The sequence below is a fragment of the Neopelma chrysocephalum genome, unplaced genomic scaffold (assembly GCF_003984885.1).
Source record: "Neopelma chrysocephalum unplaced genomic scaffold, ASM398488v2 Primary Assembly neopelma1_22, whole genome shotgun sequence".
Lineage (NCBI taxonomy): Eukaryota > Metazoa > Chordata > Aves > Passeriformes > Pipridae > Neopelma > Neopelma chrysocephalum.
In genome coordinates, this window is record NW_020897689.1 from 4920530 (window position 1) to 4942426 (window position 21897).

A 21897-nucleotide genomic window follows, 5' to 3' on the forward strand; every position below is an offset into this window, starting at 1 on the left:
CCCTTGGCCTTTACTTAGAGAATTTGACTATAAACCTATATTATATATAACCTATATTATAAACTATATTTGAGGTATGAAAGAGAGGAGGTAATCTTAGTCTACCATCCTGACTATCATCCATCACTGGTGCTCTCCATTTATTGATTTGATGACAGTTTGTGACTGTTTTCTATGACGATCTGCAGAGCTTTGGTCTGCCTGCAGAGCAGGCTATTCCAATATATTCAATCCTTCAGAGCTTTTCCCAGCATGAAATATTGCCAAAGACAATGTCATAAAAGGCTTCAGGTTCTTGTCGAGCCCTCTTAAGCAGCCCTGCAGAAAATCCCTCCTCTGCCCCCACATCCCCCTATTCCTCCTAATACCCATGGTATTAGGACCCAAAGGTATGGTTTAATTCTGCATAGTCTAATATCTAGGTGTGAACTAGACATTCTGACTAGATATAAAATGTTGTCCTGTGGCCTTGGTATGAAGCATTTTCAGTACAGGAGATCTTTCTTTTCCTGAGCTTTTTCCCATCCTCTCAAAGCCAGCTGCTAATTCAGCTCTATTGACTGCCTGTGAGTGAGGTAATTGCTTCCTTCACAAGTCTGATCCTGTTGCTAAAGTGCTGGCAGGCGACCTTTCAGCACCACATTGGTTTTGGATCTATAGCAGCTGGCATGACTGCCTTTATTTGCACAAACTCGAAGCATCAGAAGGATGTTGTCAGTGATGTAACATCACAAGAGTGTCAGCCAGATCTCTCGAACACCATAATCCATTCAATCTGGATTATCACTTGTCCAGTACCAAAACTGACAGTGAATGTAGTCTGTCACATCACTCTCCAATTTGGACAATCCTCGCACAAAGATCTGCAGCTTCTCAAAGATCAGCAGGAGCTTCTGAAATGTCCTCAGTGCCCACTATCTGCTGTCTGCCTGCTACAACAACAGGGCAAAGAAAATCTGACGCACTTCAAAGCCATGTTCAGCATCCAGAACAAACAAACTGGAGGACTGTGCTCAGCTGAGAGCACATTATGGCACTGTATGAAAGAGCTACAAACTCTTGCCTGTTTGAGAAGGAGAATGGATTAGATCTCCCACAGTAGACCAGAACTAATTTCCTAGCACAATTCAAGCTATTAAGATGCTAAAAATAATGGTGAGTGTACATCCTGTTCGAAAAGCTTATAGCCTATGTTGGTGACTGGTACATTAGCTTGAATTCATATATCGTGTGCAACACTCCTGCTTTGCACAGTCACAGTTATGATTTTTACACTGAGGTGACTCTCCCTGTACCAAAGTTGCATTAGTTGGGAATCAGGCCTTCTGTACTCTCATTTAAATGGAAGGAAAAGAAGCCCAAAATACAACAGCAATGGCTGTGCCACAGCAATAAGGAAGAAGAGAAACCAACTTCCACTGCCCCTTTTTATGCAGTGGAAGATTAAGGTTTAGGTTTTGTCTCTCCTTAGCTCAGCAGAGACCACGTTTACAACCATGTGAAGCACTAATTCAGAAGTGATTCTACCGCAAAGACTTGAAAACTAATTTCATAGCTTTCCTCAGCTTACTGGGTTCCATCTTCCTCTGCTGCTGCCTGTCCTTCGGAGAGATGGTTCCGCGCTATTTTACCCTGCCCGTGGACGTAGGCAGAGGTCTATCTCTAAGATGCACAAACTCCTGAAGAGCCGCGCCCCTCACCGTGCCCGGCAGAACACTAGATGGCAGCCGGAGCCAGGGAAACAACGGGGGACTCAGGGTTCCTTTTCTTTAGAGAACGTTCTCTTTTCCACACCTCCCTTCCATCCTCCTCCTGCTCCCAGTAGTTATTGTTGGATACAATAACTGAGAGCTGAGAACTATTCAGAATAATTATACCACAATTTTTTGAGGACTTCAGCTGTGTGTTTCTGTGACTTGAGAAGGACTTGTGCCAGCAGCATTAACATTCCCTTCTTTTCAAAGTATGTTGAAGATTGTGGTATCTATCACAAGAAAAAAAATCTGAATTCTAAAATAAGTTAAAAGCTATACAAGTTTTCAGACTATACTACATTTAAGGCTTTAGTCACTTCCCCTAGATTTTTGCTATTTAGGACATGGCTTTTTAGAAGACTTTTTTTAGACCTACCAGATAATCTTCTGGACAAGGATGTATTAATCTGTACACAGGTACAACAGCCCTGGGACAACAAACCAGACACAAATGAGCAGGTCTTTATGATCTTTGAGATGCAACTGTGTTATTTTCCAAAGAGAACACAAGCTCAATATTTTGCCTCCAAATGTGTTGTGATGATATGAAGGAACTTTATCAGCTGTGTCTGCACTGTTCCTAGCTGTATAGCATATTGAGACTATATTTTTCAGAACCTGTTCAAGCATGGGTAGGTAACTCATCCCCTTATTTCAATATTTCATGAGTGTCTGCTGCATGCTATAAAAAGTTTATTTGTATTTATGACCTTGCCTAGGAAAGTAACAGCCTAAAGATTAAGTACGAACTCGTTACTGACAAAAGGAACTCTCTTTATCAAAATGTGGCTGGTTAAGATTTGCCTCAACACTATTCTCACGAAAAGACTTTCCTGCCCTGCCTGCAATATGTCTAGAAATGCCCTGCTAGAGCATAACATCCAGAACATTTCCAGTGTAAGGACACTGCTGAGCACATCTGCACAGCCTGTTGGGCAGGCCCCAAAGTATTCTGCTTCCTAATAGGAAGTAACAAAATGTTGTGAACTGTCTGCAATGCCATTTCCATACAGATTGGGGTCACTTAAAATGATCAAGTTACTCTAGTATGGATCGGCATGATACAAAACTCTTTTCTACTATGACTTCTCTATGGTGTTGCAAGACAGCTACACTCTCCTTCGTTCTGCTGTCCTCAGTTTCAAATTCCCTTTGGACAAGAGAAAAGCTCCAAATGCTGTTTCTGGCAGTGGGGTCCTTGGCCGAGGACAAATAGCTGCAGAAAGAGAGTCCCAGATAGATGTGTTGACCTGGGGAATGCTGAGGTGTGGGATCTTCTGGAAGGTAGGAGAGGGGCTTGGCCAGAGTAGACCAACAGCAGCAGGGACAGCAGGTTGTTGTTTGGCACCAGCTTATATTAGTACCTGCAGGGAATGTCTCTAGTTTTAGAAAGGTCATTCTTTTCCTCTATATAGTTATATAGAAAGCCTCTGTAGGGATTTTCAATTTTCTATAGTTTTTCCAGAATAAAAAAAAAATAAATTCAGGTATAAAAGTTCATCAGGATGCCTTTATTGTTAATGGCAGAAACCTCCACTTTACTGGATGTTTATGTTGACCTATTGTAGGCAAACATAAAAAATACTCATTATTTTCACCTCACTACCAAAAGCTAAAAATAGTAAAAGCACCCTTTATTTCTGCTTGATTATACTTGAAATTGTGGTTACAGTTCTCAACAGTTCTCCAGCAAAACACATTTAAAAGAGAATCATGGTTAATGTTATTAGAAATTCCTGTTTCAATATTTATTTAGTTGTAATTAGCAATGTATTAGCTGTGTAAAAGTAAATTATATCTCACTTCATCTGTGCACCTTGTTCAGCTCACTATGTTGAAATGGAATTCATAATGACAAACCGTCATAGCAGGGTGAGGTTAAAAGCTCTACTTCTGTAGGCACTTAGATATTAATTGCAGTTTCCACTGAAAGGAAGTGCAAACCCAGACATAATGATTCCCATCAACAGTCATTTGTGTAGCTAACACTGAAAAACACTGCTGTGCAGTCAGCTGGATCAATTAAGAGAGAAAATGTTTTCCACTAGTGTGCACTCCAGTTCTGTTAATTTCTCCTATCTCTTATTTAAATATCATGGGAAATTAATAACTAGTAGACTCTGTCAAACCATTTCTTTCTGCCTCTTGTGTACCTGCCAACTACTAAGCCTAATACTTGAGATTTTAGGAAATGTCAGCCCAACTCTATACTCAAGTTAGTTCCTCCAGTTCAGCAGACTCTGTTACTAGTGTTTATTTCTTCTTCCTAAAGTTTTCATTGCAATCCTCACTGCATTTCAACTGAAGTCAAGTGGATTATGTCTCCTTGGGAATCCAGAATAGAGAGTTGATTGTCTAGGTTTTTTCATTTTAAATGAAAGATTGACAGACAAAATGTACAAAGGCTGGGAAGCAGAGACAGAAATCATGACCCCATTCCCTCTCTCAGGTACACATGTTCTTCACTGGAGTGCTGATTTCTTTAGGCTAGAATACCCTCCTCTCTTCCTTTTCAGAGTGACACAACTTCTAGAAGTTTAAAAAAAATAGGACCATAAAAGTATCTCCCTTAATGTATTTGAAATGAACACTAACCTCAGCTACTTCCAACTCCATGCATGGCTCTGCTCCAGAAGAGTCTGAACTACACAGAGCCCTGCAGATCTGATGTAATCCATAACAAAGCTCTTAGAGTGCTCTCTCTGGAAAGCACGTATTTGCATCTATTTAAAAAATCATTTTGTTTCGGCAAAACATCTAGGAAAAGAAGCAATCAGTCAGTTTTTCCACAAATCTTTAAAGATATTACATTGGCTTAACCTTCACAAGAAAAGACACCATCTGCATAGAAGATGGAACAGAAGATAAGTAAGAAGGAAAAACTGACTAATGGTTTTAATGTGCAAAGAGACTAATGATTTTCTAAAGGTGGTATCAGTTACAATAAAAACCCCCAAATCAAATTACAGCTGGTGAGATAGTGTAAACAGCAAATAAAATAAAATGTTAGATTTTTCTACTCTATTCATCTTAACTTGAGCATGCTCATTAAAAATTTGTTTCATTTGAAGGCTTTTTTTCCCTCCACTTGCTTCATATCTTCCAACATTTGCATGATGTCACACAGAGGCAGCATCTTGGATGTGTGATTCTTCCATTACAGTCTGTGAAATTTATCCCTAGCATTTCCATACACAGTGCAGCAAATGTAAATCCACTCCCACCCTCCCTGTTGCAATGTCTTCCGTCAACAACTTCAGAGGCAGCATGAACTTAATGAACTCAGACTGCAACACCATTAAAGACAGAACGCATTTAGTTTTGAAAAGGGCATCTAAGGGGGTGTCTGTCTTACGGTGACAGAGATCTTGCAAGCTAATGGTAGAGAGGACACTTTGCAACAGCTTTCCACTAGAGGGAAGATGTTTGGGTAAAGTGAAGCTGCATGCAACAGAAATTGCTCGGGTTAGTTTAATTTTGGCTCTTAGTTCACTGGCTTTTTAAAGCAGAAACATTTACAGCAGGTACGTAGGTGGGCCTGAAGAGACATACAGCAGGTACTTTGTCATGTTAAACCAGATTGTAGTTGATGCAATTTGAGCTAATTAGGTGACTGAATGTAGATGAGGAAATCTAGATGGGAAAAGTAGTTCTATGTGTAACTCCACTGATTTCATGCTGTCATATTTAGGAGCCACAGAAATGACTCCTGGTAGAATCATGACAAAATGTTATGGTATTCCATCAAAATCCATACATCTATATTATACATATTTATTACCTTGCCAGTGTCCACATACATTTAAAAAATCCCCGGTTTGGAAAAGCTAAAATTCCTGTATAAACTCATGTTTAAACTCATGTATGATAAGTTTAAATTTTTCAACTTTAACTTGATAAATGCTAATTAAACTTGTACCCATCGATTTGCTTTGTCATGGCTAGGCTTAGGACACCTGGTGTCAAATATTTTCTGCTCATCACCACTGAAATACTTTACACCCCTGAGCAGTCACTTTTAGCAGTGAAAAACCAACAACATGCCAGAGAGGAGCAGGTGATAATGGCGAACAATCCCTTTTTCCCCAGCTTCTGAGAGGACAAGTGTTCAGATCACCATCTGCTTCTTCAGCAGCAGCTGGCCGGTAGCTGTGTGCTCAGCAGCCTGACCCTGCAACACCACAGATCTGAAGTAAGAGAGCAGCATGTTCTCAAACATCTTCAGTGGATGACAAGCCATTTGATTAATGCAGGTGTATCTTCCTTTGCTTGAACGTCCTATGTGATCCTGTCTGTGGTGGGATGTTATTGATTTTTACAGCTTCATGTACATTCAGCAAAACATTTTGTCATGTACTTACCTGCAGGTTCACTTGTAGTCCCAATGACACCATGGAGTATACTTTTACGGCTGTTCACATCAGGACATACAAAGGCTGGAGGGTGTTCCTGGAGCAGAGCCCTCCATCCCAGCAGGCACCAGTGCACATGTTGAGGCTGAGGAGGCAACACTGACATTTTTTTTCAACAACTGTATCTGATGAAGTGCTCTTTTGTTATGTTCACTTGTTGAAATTATTTTCTCCACGTTGCTACTGCTTCTCCTGATAAGTGCCTGTATTTCTGTTTAACATTCAGTCTCCTACAACAAACACCTTTTTTATACTCCCTGCAATGAATGTTCATCATTTAATTAACAGCACCAGAGACTATTAGGTGTCTTAGCCATGCCACTGCAAAGCAAGAAACTTTAACATGAACCACAACAGCAATGCTGGAATTTAATTATGATTACAGCTGTTAGAAATGAAGATAAAAGGTACAGATGAATAGAAAAACTAGTCCTTCCATTTTGACAATGAATCATGGAGAAATAGTTTTCTTGTGCTTTTCTTCTGATTTCATCCTATCTGTGCTTCCTTAACACCCCTGTAAGAGCATTGAAAGGGAGTGTCAGAACCCCCATTAAAGTCAGGACGGATGGTGTATTACTTCTTCCCTAACCATAAGACCAATTATCCTTTTGAAAAAGAATATACAGTTGAAATTACATAATTTGCTCTTGACATCTATCTTGGCCAGAATTTTTTTCAACACTCAGATACTTAAAATTAGTTTTTCAATTGTTGTTGGTAGGGCCCGTTATTCCCTATCTCCTCTCCAATTCTTTCCCTCTCCACTAAGGCGGGTGTTTTCACTGAACTCTTGTTCCCCTCCTATATATTCTCCACCGATGTTTCTTCAGCCTGACTTTAATATTATACTGGACAATTTATCAGGCATGCTGAAACATCAAACATCTAAGAATTTTACCTTCCAAGATCTCCCTATCCCATCCTTCATCTACTCCAGGCTGAAATTTTACACTTTCTGAACTATTAATTATTACAGAGATGCTTATCATTGAACTTTTTATAGAAAGCTAAACAAAAGAAAGAACTGAATGTTTTGACCTTCTCCACATCAAGCTGTTTTGCAAATGAAGCAGGGGCCACCTTCTTGCCTGGTTCTTCCCTTACTAAGGCTGTTTTTAGCGAAATTCCTTGTTATTTGCCATTTTTCTTATGCCTTGGTCTTTTGTATCCTGTCCCTAATTGCTCAAGTTCATTCTTCTTTTCCTGTAACTAAGAATATGACCTCCTTTCCATTTTTTTTTCTCTTGCATTTGAGGACAGAGGTGAAATGACAGAGAGGCAGGCTGCCTGTGTCCTGGCTCAATATTTCTATATCTGTCCTTCCTATTGTTCCTTTTTGAGTGACAGCCATCCTCCTTAGCTTAACCTTCCCTCTCATCAACTTCCCATGAAATTTTAGTGATGCAGTACCTGAATTTAGTCAAATCTACCTTTTCCAAGGTCTGTTGTTTTGCTTTGCCAGTCAGCCTTTTTCTTCACCTCTTAATTGTGTATTCTCCTTATTTTGGCAACTTTCATGCAAGCTGATGTCAATATCAGATTCTCTCTAATGGTTGTTAAGTAATTTACAGAATTAACTTAATGACAACTGAAATTGAAACAACAGAGATAAGAAAATCTGTGAGAATTAGGCACTACAATACTCCTGAATGGCTGAATTAGAAATGTGCATCCTTATTTTCACAGTGTCACAGAATATGCTGAGTTGGAAGGGACCCACAAGGATCATCACGTGCAACTCCTGGCCCTGCACACGACCACCCCCAAGAGTCTCACCAGCTGCCCAAGAGTATTGTCCAAATAATTCTTGAACTCTGTCAGGCTTGGTGCTGTGACCACTTCCCTGAGGAGCCTGTTCCAGAACCCAACCACCCTCTGGATGAAGAATCTCTTCTAATATCCAACCTAAACCTCCCTTGACATGCCCTTGGGTCCTGTCACCACAGAGAAGAGATCAGTGTCTGCTTCTCCTCTTCCCCTCACAAGGAAATTGTAGACTCTGATGAGGTCTCCCCTCAGTCTCCTCTTCTCCAGGCTGAACAGACCAAGTGACCTCAGCCACTCCTCATACAACTTCCCCTCAAGGCCCTTCACCATCTTCGTAGCCCTCCTTTGGACACCCTCTAAGAGCTTAATACCTTTCTTATATTTCGATGGCCAAAACTGCACAAAATATTTCCAGGTGAGGCCACACCAGTGCAGAGCAGAGTGGGACAATCCTCTCCCTCGACCAGCTGACGATGCTTTGCCTGATGCCTCCCAGGACATGGTTGGCCCTCCTGGCTGCCAGGGCACTGCTGACTCATATTCAACTTGCTGTCGACCAGGAGCACACCTAGCAATACAGCAGTCTGAAACTCCCTGGGGAAAAGTTTGTAGTAAACTACCATAATTAGATACAATTTCTTTGATGAATAATAGTAAGAAGGTTATGTTAATTAATTGGTTCCCTGTTCTCTAAGATGCAATTTAAAAACTTAAAAAGGAGTCAACATCCCTTAACACATTATTTGTGTAATAGGACTGAGTTTCATTTGGGAGATAGCTCATGGCACCAGGACACAAGGAGTTTCCAGATTTATAGTTTTCTTGCATGTTCTTAGGAGGACAATTTAAATTTAACTCCAGATCTTTGTTCATTAGTATTTCATCATAAAGGGAGGCAGGTTTCTGCCATGACCTCCATTCTGCAGATCCATTTCTGGGCCCACTGGGATGGCCATGTGTAGCTCAGCCCCTGCCCTCTCTTTTCTGTATCCCTCCAGACACTCCCCTGCCTGCCTTGTGGGTAAGGTCATGCTGAGCTCTCAAATTTGGATCCGCATAAAGCCCAATGGAAGCTGCTGCTTTCCTTCAAAATGGAGGCAAAATGTTAAATGTTCTGCAGCAACCATCAAGAAGTGTGAAACAGGGTTTGTTCTTCTCTTTGTGGGAAAAGATTCAAACCACCATTACTCACCTTCCAAAGGGTGTGTAACTGAGGGCAGGGAAGGCTCTGCTTCACCTGCTGAACTTGTTTCACTGTGTGGAAAAGTTAAATGCACAGTGAGTCACAGAAAGTAAGCACGATTCCCGAGGAAAGCAGTTAGGGGTGGAGAGTCATGCTTGCTCTTTCAGCCAAAGTTTGTGTATGCATTTTGCATGAAACAAATATTGCATAAAATATTTATGCAATCCTCGTGACCAGACCCAAACCGACTGTTCCAAGCTTTGACATAAGGAGCTAATTGCAAGAATAAAAGTCACAGTCTTGCTTTCCTGTGCAATGAAACTCTTTTTCACATCAAGCAGGGCATTGCAAAAGAGGAAAACTGTGAACAATCTGCAGGCAAGGTACCACAGTGCAAATTATGAGCCTGCATTCACTAGGCAAAAGAGGACATTGAACCAATTTTCCTCATCTTGCATGAGGGCTCCACTACAGAGTGATTTATAAAGAGAGTTTGTTCCTCCTGCCAATCTGTTTTGAAGAAGGAGAATGAGCTCTGCATCTGATGCCAAAGGAGAGGCTCTGGGTGAAGACTCAGAGCTCTGAAACCTGCATGGAGGAAAACATCACTTCATAGCATTGGCTCGAACATAAATGGCCCAGAGAGGGAGGAACTTAAGTAAAATGTTAGACTTCAGCACTTACAGCCACCTAATTTGCATAACTCCCTGTCAGGTTTGCTGCTGTTATGCTCAGGTACACAAATGTATATACACAGGTCTCTTTGGGTTCATGCTTTCAAGATATTTATGTGTGTCACTCTCTTATGGCAGTTGTACTAGAGATAAATAAAACATTACCTTTCTCTGATCATACTACTTTCTTCTCTAAAGATAAGTTCTGTCTAAATTACACATTAGGAAAATGAATGAGTGTAGTTAAACACTGGAATAAATTGCCTGAGGAAATCTGTGAAAAGCTTTATCATGGGAGACTTTTACCAAGACATAAGACAAATATCTGCCAGGAAAGTTGTAGGTAGAGTTTATCCAGTGTCTAGGTGGGAGGTAGAATGGTTGATCTGCAGAAGCCCTTTCCAGCTGTAATTTTCTATGATTCAGACAGTTCTGACTGTAAAGATTGCTTCACACTGTGTGTGCATAATAGCCTCTTGATCCTGATAACAGCGCTAGATGCAAACCTACTGTGTCACTTGCAGCTTCACACTTCGTAAAAGTTTATTCAGTGAAAACAGCATCTAAAACCTCCACAGTGCAACGAAGTTAGCCCTGTGTTCTGGCAGCAGATAAATCACACTGGAAAAAATTGTCATGTCTGCTGAGTTCTCAGTAGGCAGTACTCTGTCCATACAGCTTCAAAGCAGCACCCTCTGTGTCCATGTGCTGCTACCTCTAAATCTCTCTGGTTAGGATCATTAATGCCTCATTCAGAAAGCCATCTTGCCAAATTCTGCTCAATTTACTCACAAAGAACCTGCCTCTCTTTCTACACATACATGGATCATAGGCCTTTCCTCCTACTTGCAGGTCTGTACATGGAAGATTTTGGAGCTGCTTATGCACAAATGCTGTTGTATTTCTGCCAGAAGGATGACTAAGAAAACAAAGCCAAACACTGTAGTTACCCTCATAAGCTGCTTTTATATATCTCAGAATAAAAGAATATTTTAAACTAGTTTCTGCAGAAGGACCAGCCACAGAGTCATACTGAAGGTTTTTTTGTTGGTCATTACTGAGTAGTGTGCTAAGCATTGAAGAAGCAGCGAGTTTAGAGAAACCCATCTTACTGTGTTTGTCAGAGGCAGATCAGAAAAAGGCAAGAGGAAAGATCAGGCACCTGAAAGACTTGGGCTGTGAAGAAGTGAGGTTGTTAAACAAAGATGAGAAAACTAGGGCATATTTATTATTTATTATTATCTGAAATAGTCAGGCAGCTGCTGTAAATAATAAAGGAACGAATATTTGGTGAAGACAGAACAAGAAAACATAGATTTAAAGTGAGGCACGAAAGATTATTCTCGTTAGAAAAAAAATCTCAGAGAGATAGGGAAATAGCTGCTTGCAAGTTGTCAAGAACATCCATCAGACATGTGATGTTAGTGCTCATCCCTTCAGGGCGAATGACTTCTCAAAGTTCTTTCCAGCTATTTGCCTGTACTTCTACGATAAGATACAAAACAGATGCAGATTTGACAGGATACATTAGAAACTGAAGGAAAATCCATCTAAAAACTTGTAAAGGTTCCTCTCCCTTGTTGCTCTGTCTCAGGAGACTGGAAGGTCCCTAGGGCAGTGTCTGAATACAAAAAGCAGAAACCAAAACGTTTGCTTACATGGTAAATGCAATGATACTTGGAAACAGAATCTACTTGCATTACTCTTGGGCTTGTTACAGAGTTGGAAGATGTATAAATATTAATAGTAACAGGTAAAAGTAGACTTCTCATTATCTGTGATGGCACCAGCAGAGACTGGAGAGCTTCTCCAATCATCAGTATACATCACTACAAAAGTCCAACAGTTTTAATGACAGCACCCATCAAGACCTTAGCTATTAATTATGGCGTTAGTTAGACCTCTAACAAAATCGTAGAATTGAGGTCACATACAGAAAATCCTGATCTTGAAGAGGTATGTTGCATCAGATGCAGTGGTTTGGTTTTTGTCCAGATGAGGGTGGGAAAACTTGTTGTTAAGACATTCATGAAGACAGCCAAAGGTGTCCCATTTGTTTCTCAGGTGAGCTCATCCTGAGTTGTCAGACATGAGCCACCAAAGAAGAGCATGAAGTTGTTACACCACCTGAGCACTGAAGTTTTTTCTTTGTTGCTGCCTGTACACTCAGCAAAAAGCCTGTAATGCATACAACTGGCTTGTTAAAACAAGACCTGCTGATTTCTGATCTCAGCTTTTTGGACATTCTCCCTCTACTCTGAGCCACTTTTGCAGCAAAATGCAAGTGGCCCAACCCAGGCATTTTGTAATGCAACCAAATTCTCTACCTGTTATGCAATGCAATAAAAAGATGCTTTTCTAAAAAAAAAAAAAAAATTAAAAAAAATACAATTTTCCAGGGTCATGCTGATCTAAAAAAATTTTGAAACTGGAATTTTACAAGTATTCTGGGGCAGCTGGATTGAGCTAAGAAGGCTCATGGGGTCACACTGAGCAAAAGGAGAAATAGGCCCCAAGTTGCAAAGCAGGAACTGATGTACACAGAAATGCAAGTGCACACCTCGGCAGGGTCTTGTGGTTTAACCCCAGCCAATAGCCAGGCACCACACAGCCCACTCACTCATTCCCCCACCAATAGGATCAGGGAGAGAATTGGAAGAGTAAAAGCCAGAGAACTTGTGGGTTGAGCTAAAGACAGTTTAATAGGGAAAGTAAAAGCCACACACACAAGCAAAGAAAAACAGGGAATTAATTCACTGCTTCCCATGGGCAGGGAGTGTTCAGCCATCTCCAGGAGAGCATGCCGCATCACGTATAACAGTTACTTGGGAAGACAAACGGCATCATTCCAAACTTCCCCTCCCACTTCATATACTGAGCTCGATGTCATATGCTATGGAATAGCCTTTTGGAGACCTGGCCCAGCTGTGTCTTCTTCCAGACTACCATGCACCCCCAACTTCCTTGCCAGCATGGCAGTAAAAGAAGCAGAAGAGGCCTCGGCTCTGTGTAAGCACTGCTCAGCAATAACAAAAACACCTCTATATTATCAACTCTGTGTGCAGCACAAATCCAAAACAAGAACCTCATACCAGCCACTGTGAAGAAAATTAACTCTATCTCAACCAAAACCAGCACACAGGGTGACCAACGTGTGTCCCAGCAGGATCCAGGGACTCTAATTCCAGCTGCCTGGAGCATGTAGTGTCTTATCTCAGGTCTCCTTCTTTTACAAGGCAACTGAGAGTGCTAGGAGCAAAGAATAGGAGGCAAAGGTAGGCTCATAGGGATGGCACCCACAAAAGCCAGCACACAGAGAGAAGAGTAACTGAGTGTGGTTGGAGGCAACTCAAAGTAGGCAAGGAGTGGAAGAAGTCCCATGCAGCTCAGGTTTACCTGATTTTTACCCAGGTCTCATCCATCCAGTCAAAGATCAGTTCTTTTCCTAGAGTCAAATAATTTCTGGCTCATGCCAGAAAACAAGTAGCAAGGAATCTAGAATCTCTATATCTGGCACAGTTTGAAATGGGAAACCCAGGCTAAATTACTTTCTACCCCTAACTTGGCACAGCAAGGCCTCCTTTTAAGACTGATGACCTAGTTGAAAAGCTGTAGGGCATTGTGGAAGCCAACTGTCTCAGCCTATCTCCCTGATGATGTTCTGCTGTGTATGAACCACATTTTGGAGCCAAGAAGGGGAGTTGAAAATTACTGGTTAAGATCTTTGGGCCTCTGCTATTTTTAGGAAAATGTTTCTTCCTAAAAATGCTGCTGAAATCTGTTGCTCTTAGCTACAAACTGTTTAATTCCAAGTCGGTGATACTGAGTGTGATAGATGCTCAGTAGTACTAGCGTGTAAAATGAAGGCAGAGATGGGGGTTTGTAGGACCCTCTTGAGTTTAGATCCTTCGATTTGCAGGACTTTTAAAACTAACCACATCAATAATTTCCAAAGGAAATCGCACTCAATTCACTTTTGTATGTGTGTTCTCTGCCTGGATTAGGCAGCCCTCACTCAGCATGGTGGCTGTTATTCACATGTTCTTAGAGGCCTTTCCCTGTCTAGGTATTTTATAATTCAGTCACAGTGAACCAGGCCCTTTCTCTAGTGCCTTTCCTTTGCTTTTGCTATGTCAGTTTGACAATAACATACATCTTGTTTACCGTGAAAAAACAAAACCTTCTTTTTCTGCCTAAGTCATCAGTCTAACAGCATCATTGGACTTCCTAAAGATCTGCTGCCTTTTTTTAGTGGCTGCAGTACAGCTAACTGTGAACTTGTTTCAAGCTGCAGAATGTTTCATAAATTTGTGTATTTTCTTTCTTAGTTTTGAAGTTTGTTTTTTTTTTCAAAACTCTGTCAGAAGAGAAGAAATTACACATATAACTTCTGTCTGAACAGTGTGTTTTTCACCCTCCTAGATGCAGGGAAATTCAGAATACTCTGGAGACCCAGAAGTAAATGGAAAGAAACCAAACTATATTATTGAAATTGAATTTATTTTAAAGGCATCTCATTTTAGGGGACAGTGACAGAAGCAAGGAAGCAGGCTACTGGTGAATAGTTGTGGGTTTATTTTTTTCTGTTTTCTGAGTGCTCTGTCACAGTTTGTCTCTAAAATTCAAAAATTTCTGTTCCCTTACTGGACAAAATTAGAAAGATGTAGCCTGGGCCCTGTAGTTTTAGTTTTCATGTAGGAACAGAAGGCCAAGTTTAAAGAGACTGGGAAGTGTTTTCCAAATAATCCACCCAGCTATTTGTGCATGCGTATATATGCACAATGTATGAGGGTGAGAAATCCTTTTGAATCTGTCATTATGATGATATCAGAAAAGTATTGCTGTATCACTAGTAACTTTAAGGTTCCTTGGAAAATGGGTCCATAAGATTAGAGGTCCTTGGGAAGGTTATCTTGTCTGCTCACCATCTTTCTATTACCTGCTCACTGATCCTGCCCCTGGATCTGGGACCTGTCCTCAGGAGACCTCATTCTGCAGCAGAGGTTGCAATGCCTCAGAGCGATGGGTGATGGGAGTGAGATGCCATGCACAGCTCGCACTGCAAGTGTGATCTGGGAAAGCCAGGAGGGGACAAAAGGCCAGAGTCGTGACTACCATGGCAATAATACAGGTGGCCAATGCTTCCGGTAGTGCTGGCATCAGAGTTGTTCAGGATGACCACATGGCCCATTGCCAGGAACCTATCCAGGTCTGGGAGCTAACATGTAATTTCCTGTGAATGAGCCAGTGCCATGTCCAGCCCTAATGCCTGATGGGAAGCCCTCCAAGTAGAAGTGAGCAACCCAGCTCACCAGGAGCTCGCTACAGCCTGCAGAACTCCTGGACAAACTGACAAAACCACAAGTTTTGGGACTGCTGTTAGAGTTTGGGTGATTTTCGGCAGGGGGCGACCACATGTGGCTTTTGTCTAATGGGCAGTAGCTCACAGGGCTGATGCACCTGCAGTCCTGTGTACATAAAAGACTGAAAATCAATGACAACCTTGGGAGAGCTGGTGTGCTCGGAAGCTAGTCCATTTTTTTCCAAAAATCAACTGGTCTGTAAATACTGTTCTTGTCCTTGCAAACCCTGCCACGGTCTTACATGTCTTCACAGGTTTGGGTCAGCAGAAATTAACAGTCTCCTGATGGTACAAAGAGACTGGGTCTCCTCTTTAGTTGGAGATATCACACAACTGATATTAGCATAGACATAGTTAGTCAGCCCATCAACACCAAGATCTGATAAGGCATACAATAAATAAATAAATATATATGAAGAAATTCAGTGTATCAATCCCCAACATTAAAAAAACCCAGCAACCAACCATGAGCTCATATAGCTAATTTGATATGTATGTACATTGAATCAATAAATTAGGTGTTACTTCTTTTCCATTACACATTTTCAGGTTTTGTTGTTTGTTTGGCTGGTTTTTTCCCTAAGTTAGCCAAGCCATAAACTCAGATTTTAAATGAAAGATTCTGTCTCCCATGGGACTTAAAGAAGTTACTGAATGTTGAAAGATGCAGGTAAACCCATCAGCTGGCAACACTAATAGCAGAAATATTCTGTGCAGGTACTATGGAATGATGGAATCAGAAAACAGTCACATTTCTTCCAAAAAACATATTCTAAAGAAAGCTATAAGAAAGGTCAGATTTATTGTAGTGCTTTGATTGGTTTTGTATGCTTTTCAAACCCAGTTTATGATAACACAGAATAACCCATATTGAGAAATATAAGCTGAATGGCAGAATGCATCAGCACATGGCAGAATTGCACATCTCCTTCTGTGAAGGCAAGAAGTGCTCGCTCTTTTGTTGCACATAGCATGATAAATCCTGTTTTGCCGGGGAAGATAAATGGTAAGGTACTTTTTAAAAATTTTTTCTTTCCTTTTTTTTTTAAATTCACAGCTGGTCAATCTTAGCAGTGACATGGCTTCCAGAGCAGTTACACTCACCAAAGATGAAGCTATCCAGCTACAAACTATTTTTCATCATCAATTTATGTCAGGGCTTTGGCACATCTTGAATTGCTTTTCTTAGCAAGGCACCTGCTGCATTTGGAAAAAAAACCCTTCACTTCCCCGGAAAGAAAATGCTGTGGCAGCAATCTGCCAGCCTTCCTGGTACATCTGAGGCTTTTATCAGCCAGCCCTGCCTGCACATGTAAGACTCCCATCAGATACTGGAAGGTGCATGTATTTTTCCAGGTAAGTTCTCAAGGGCAAACTGCACATGTCTTGTGAAGGTGTGGGAAGAGTATTTGGACTGTTGTGCCCTAAGGATGATAAAACCACTGTTTAAAGAGTCTCTTCTTGAATAACAAGTTTTCACCACATCACAAAGTTTTTCCGTCACTGAGAAATATTCAGTGTTTTTTATACACGAGATCTATGAGTCACTTACTCCCCAGTCATATATTTATTTTAAAACTTCAAACTCAGAGTACTCTTGCATTTCTTCAATAGGTTTCTGCAGTTCCCTACATCAGACAATCGTCCAGGGTACTGTGTGGGGAGGAAAGCCTTAGGCAAAACATCAGCAGGTTGTCAAATTCTTCTTAATCCTATTCAGCAGAAGTAAGCTAAGCCTTAGTGACTTTCATATTTGTGAGATAACTTCATTTTCCTGAGTCTCAGCTCATTGAGAAGATCAGTATTTAAATCCTGCTTTACCTGGTACCGCTTTCTCTCTTAAGTAGTTGTTTAGAACAGGATTTAGGGAAAAGAAGATTAGGGAATGGTAAAGGCACGGAGAGCTGCCCACGAGAAAAAACACGCTGGTAGCTTGAATAATTGGACAGCGTTAGCTGCAGTGGGATGCATATCATTGGGATTAAGCTTCAGTGTTTTCCAGGTCCTTTCATAGGGAGTCATGAAGCAACACATTTTCAGCAGGAAACATTAATCTTAGTCTTTGTAGCTATGCTTGCTTACATCACTCCCTGTTGCTTATGTCACACCCTGTTACTTTGGGCACAAGCCCTCTGCAGGTTGCACGGTGGATTGAGCAGAGGGCCACCCATCGTCTTTCTCCCCAGACATGAGTCTAACACAGCTCCCTAAACATCCAGGCTGGTGGGCTATGTTCAGACACCACATCATGCCAGATTTTATACAATAACAGGTTTGGACTATCTAAAAAACCCTTCAAGGTGACACCAAGGCAAGCAGTAGTTTTCATCTGTGCTGTGCAATTACAAACAACTCTGGAGTCTGAATGTAACGTGCAGGGGGAAAAAAGTAGTCAATAAATACAGCCAGCCAGCAGTAAGAAATTCCTTTGAGAAAATCTTTATGTTTCCAAGTCAACCTTAGTTTTCCACATGATTACATCCATTTCAGATCCGCGGAAAAGTCTTATGAAAGTAGAAGTGTCTTTGTCTTTGCCCTCAACGATTTTAGTTGTTTAGATTACCAACTAATAAAAGTATTAAAGATATTACATTCCCATTGGAATAAGCCACTCCAAAGACATAAATGTTTTTGCCAAATTTTAGAATAATATTTGTTCAATTCCCTTATTTTCATCTTGCAGAAGTTAAATGTGAATTTATTTTAAAATTTCATGTACCAGATGAACTACAGGAAATGAAATAGTTGGAAAACCAACCATGTGATGATGGTAAAGAGTCACAGAATGAGCTGCTGCTTCTAACATCAAGGAAGGACCTAAGCAATAGAAAGCACAAATGAGGATTTCAGCATACTCCTCTACCCAGAAAATCTATTTTTCCTTAGGTTTCCCTATAGGAATCTTACTTAGAGATTACATCATTCACCTCCTCACTGGCTATTGCAAAAAAGGCAACACTAACAAGAACTGTGGTACACAATACATGGTATGGCCAGACAACCTGATGGGACTTGCTGAGGCACTGCAAAGTGCTTTGTGATGTGGTCTTCCTGCTCCACAGCAAACAGTGGCATTCATAGAGTCTCCTCGCTCCAGCCCTTGTGTGCTGTAATGGAGAAGCAGGCTCAAAACCCACATAAAAAACACTTAGCACCATTAAAAGATGGGGGCTGTTGTTTGGTTAATATTTAAACTTATGTACAGCTTTCAGCCCTTGATGACAGTATCTCCATCAACTATGTTCAAGAAGTCCTTGAATCCTGCCTGGATAGCTCCCAACTCCCGTGCCTTCTCTGGATATTTGAAACTGCGTTTGGCAGGTTTCCCCCCAACTACTCAGACTGAGTAGAGCTCTTCATACTTGTCGTGTTTTCTGTTTGCTGCCAACAGCCAGAAGTGATCTCATTGTTTCTCCACTTCAGCAGATTCCTGAATCTCCTCACCTCCTTTTCAATGGCAATTGCTTTCTCCCCAGTTCCCCCAGACATTTCACCTCCATTTTGTCTTTCAAAGGCTCCAGAAAAAGTCTTTTGTCTTTGTAGAATCAACTTCTCAAAACCACAAATTCTTATCTTCTTAACTCTCATTTCTTCCTCTGCTCTTTTCTTCAGCATCACTGTACACCAGCCTTAACCCTTTACCTGCCACAGCTTAAACCCAGATTTACTAAGTATCCCTATGTCTCCCAAGACGACCTTCACTCCCTCCCTCTGTTGTGTCCTGTCTATTGCTGATGCCAAGGACCAGGGTACTGAACATCCATTGTCTCAGGGAAGCCACACCAGCATGATTAGCCTCCCTCCAAACTGCAAAGTCACCTATCTAGACTTGCCCTCTGACACTTTTGATACCAGAGCAGAGGAGTGGGTTGGTTGAGTCTTGGAGCAGCCAAATCTGGTGGGGGAGTGTTTCTACCTGTGGTAGGGGGTTGGAACAAGATGATCTTTGAGATCACTTCCAACCCAGGTCATTTTGTGATTCTATGATTCTATTATTCTATAATTCTATAATTTCACCGAAAATAGCAACCTCTTACAAAAAGAAAGCAAGTATTAGCATTTACAATTTGAAAACCACCTCTGATCCCAATAAGCTGATTATAAAGCTGGGTAGGAGCCTCCCTTTGTATATTTGGGCATTCCTCCTTGGCTATATTAGTGGTTAAGGGCCTGATCTAGCACCCGGTCAAACCAGCAACTATCTCCCCTTTGACTTGAGCTGACCTTCGGTGGTGACCCCAAACTACAAACGTTCATGTGAACCTGCAAGGGGGAACCTCTGGGCTCTCCTGGGCAAGTACAATTCTCTGTCTTGACATTTATGCTGGACATCAGGAAGAATTTCTTCCCTGAAAGGATTGTCAGGCATTGGGACAGGCTGCCCAGGGAGGTGGTGGAGTCGCCATCCCTGGAAGTGTTCAAGAAACAGCTGGACGTTGCACTTAGTACCCAAAGGTTGGACTCAATGATCTTGGAGGTCTATTCCAACCTCAATGATTTTGTGTGATTATGTGATTCAGTCCTGCTTGTGTTTGGTTCTAGCTGCTGCTTTTATTCAGGCTCAGCTATACTGTTCTACCGTCCTGAATCATCCCTCCTGGGGTGAAAACTGGAACATGAAAGTGAAGTGCTTGTGGGTTGGCTTCCGGGACACTTTTCCCCATCAGGCTTGGCTAAGTGGCACATGTCATCATATACTAGAAAATTCTGTTTTCTATGTCTCACATGAAGGGACACTTAGGGACAAACTGTAAATGAGTCCCCTTTGGATCATGCTAGTAAAACAGTCTTGGTTTTTTATTCTTCAGAAGCAGCACTGCATCACATCCAGAAAGGTCACTGATGATCTTTTAGGAACCTGGGATTAACCTCCAGTGAAACATTTTAATAATATATAAAAGAACTACATGAGAGATGCTTTTTATATACATTTTTATATATTTAGAGAGAAAGGATGAAAAAAATTACTATCTTATTTACAAGAATAAGGTGGCAATAACTATGAAGACATTGAATATCCTGAAGGGAAAGCAGGAATATTAGACCGGTCAAGGGCTGGAAATGAAACTGCAGGGGGTAAACTATTTTGTGAGGAAACAGCCTGTGTAATCTGCTTCACTTGGAAAAGATTGCCAACTCACTGCTATTACATCCACTTATTAATAACCCCATCTACTTACTAATAATCCATATGTCAGATGTTAAAAGGTAAGCTAGGTTTTAATAGCTTAAGGATCCTTTTTGTTTCCCATGAGAAAAATAGGAAATATTTTTTGATGGAAAACATCAAAACCCTAATCAAAAGGATGAAATTTTGAATCTAGAAAGTAAAGAAACAATACTTTAATGAAAATGCCTTTAAATACCAAGAACACTTTCAAAAGAGCCAACATTTGGAAGACAAAGAAGACGAGAGCAGAGACACTTGTTCTTCATTTGCTAGAAATAAGTAAATTACTTGGCAGGGAGGTATTTGTTTGTTTGTTGTTGTTTTATTTTTTGTGATGTTCTTGCAATATAATATTGAGACATTTACAGCTAATTTCAGCCATCTCTTCCACCCTGAGATATGCTTGTTTGTTGCGTATTAGTGTAATATAAAGAAGACACTACCCGGCTGGTAGGTGGCAAGCAGCCAAATCTGTTTATTTCAAAGAAAGGTGCCTCCTTATAACCCCTCCGGAGGACATGTGACCGCCTGACCAACGACAGCACAGCACACACTGCTCATGTGCCTCAGTAGGCTGTCCAGGAGCTTCAAGTGCCAGAATGCACCCCTTACATCCCTGGGACACGTCCCCAGACCTGCTCAATAATAATTTTCCAAATTCATCTGCTTCTGGCAGGTGTCCCTCGAACACTGAGCTCACCTATCTTAAGAGCAGAACTGCTTTCCATTTATGAAAAATTTTGCTCTCCTAGAGGTGTAACAGAACATTCTTAGGGGACTGCTAGTAAGATTTTCTTGTGGTGGTCCCTCCTTCAGACTTGTCTTTTTAAGGTATGACATTCAAAGATCATTTCGTCTCAGTTTTTATGAACTCATTGATATTTGCATGAAAAATACTTGCAGAACTGTTCTCTGTAAAACATCTTTATCCAGCACTGAGTGAGACAGACAGATATTCAGATCATTATAGCAATGCTCAGGGAAAGACCTCATCAAAAAACAGACATAATGGCACTTGCCATAGTGGGAATTATACATTATACATTTTATTATTGCTCGTCTTCCACTTTTGAAAAGCCAGTGCCAGAAATTATTACACAGCAGCTGTGGTAGGCCAGTCTCTGGAGTAGGTTCCTAACTGTTTTCCACAAAGGGCACAGACATATGAACATTGCAAATATTTCTCATGAGATTGATCAGGTGGTGTTGTTTCAGCTTGCTCAGTCTACTTAGCAGCTCTGGAAAATCCTGGATTTTTCCGTCAGGCTTGTGGTTCATCCTCAATCAGCTTGGGAGAAGTTTTGATTGTGCAGGTGCATGGCCAGTTAGATACAGGTGTATGCTGCAGCTGTTTGCATAATGTAGTGCTGATCAGCAGGGACATCTCTGCAGGACAGTCTGCAGCAGAGCTGTCATACACAGCATCCTCATCATTCACATGTCTGTGCCTAAAGCTTGCAGTGCATGTGGTGACTTTGGCTGTTTTCAGCTTTGAACCACCCAGGAAGCTGGGATGCAAGTTCAGGGTAAAATTTCATATTTCTTTTAACATCAGACAACTTGACAATAACT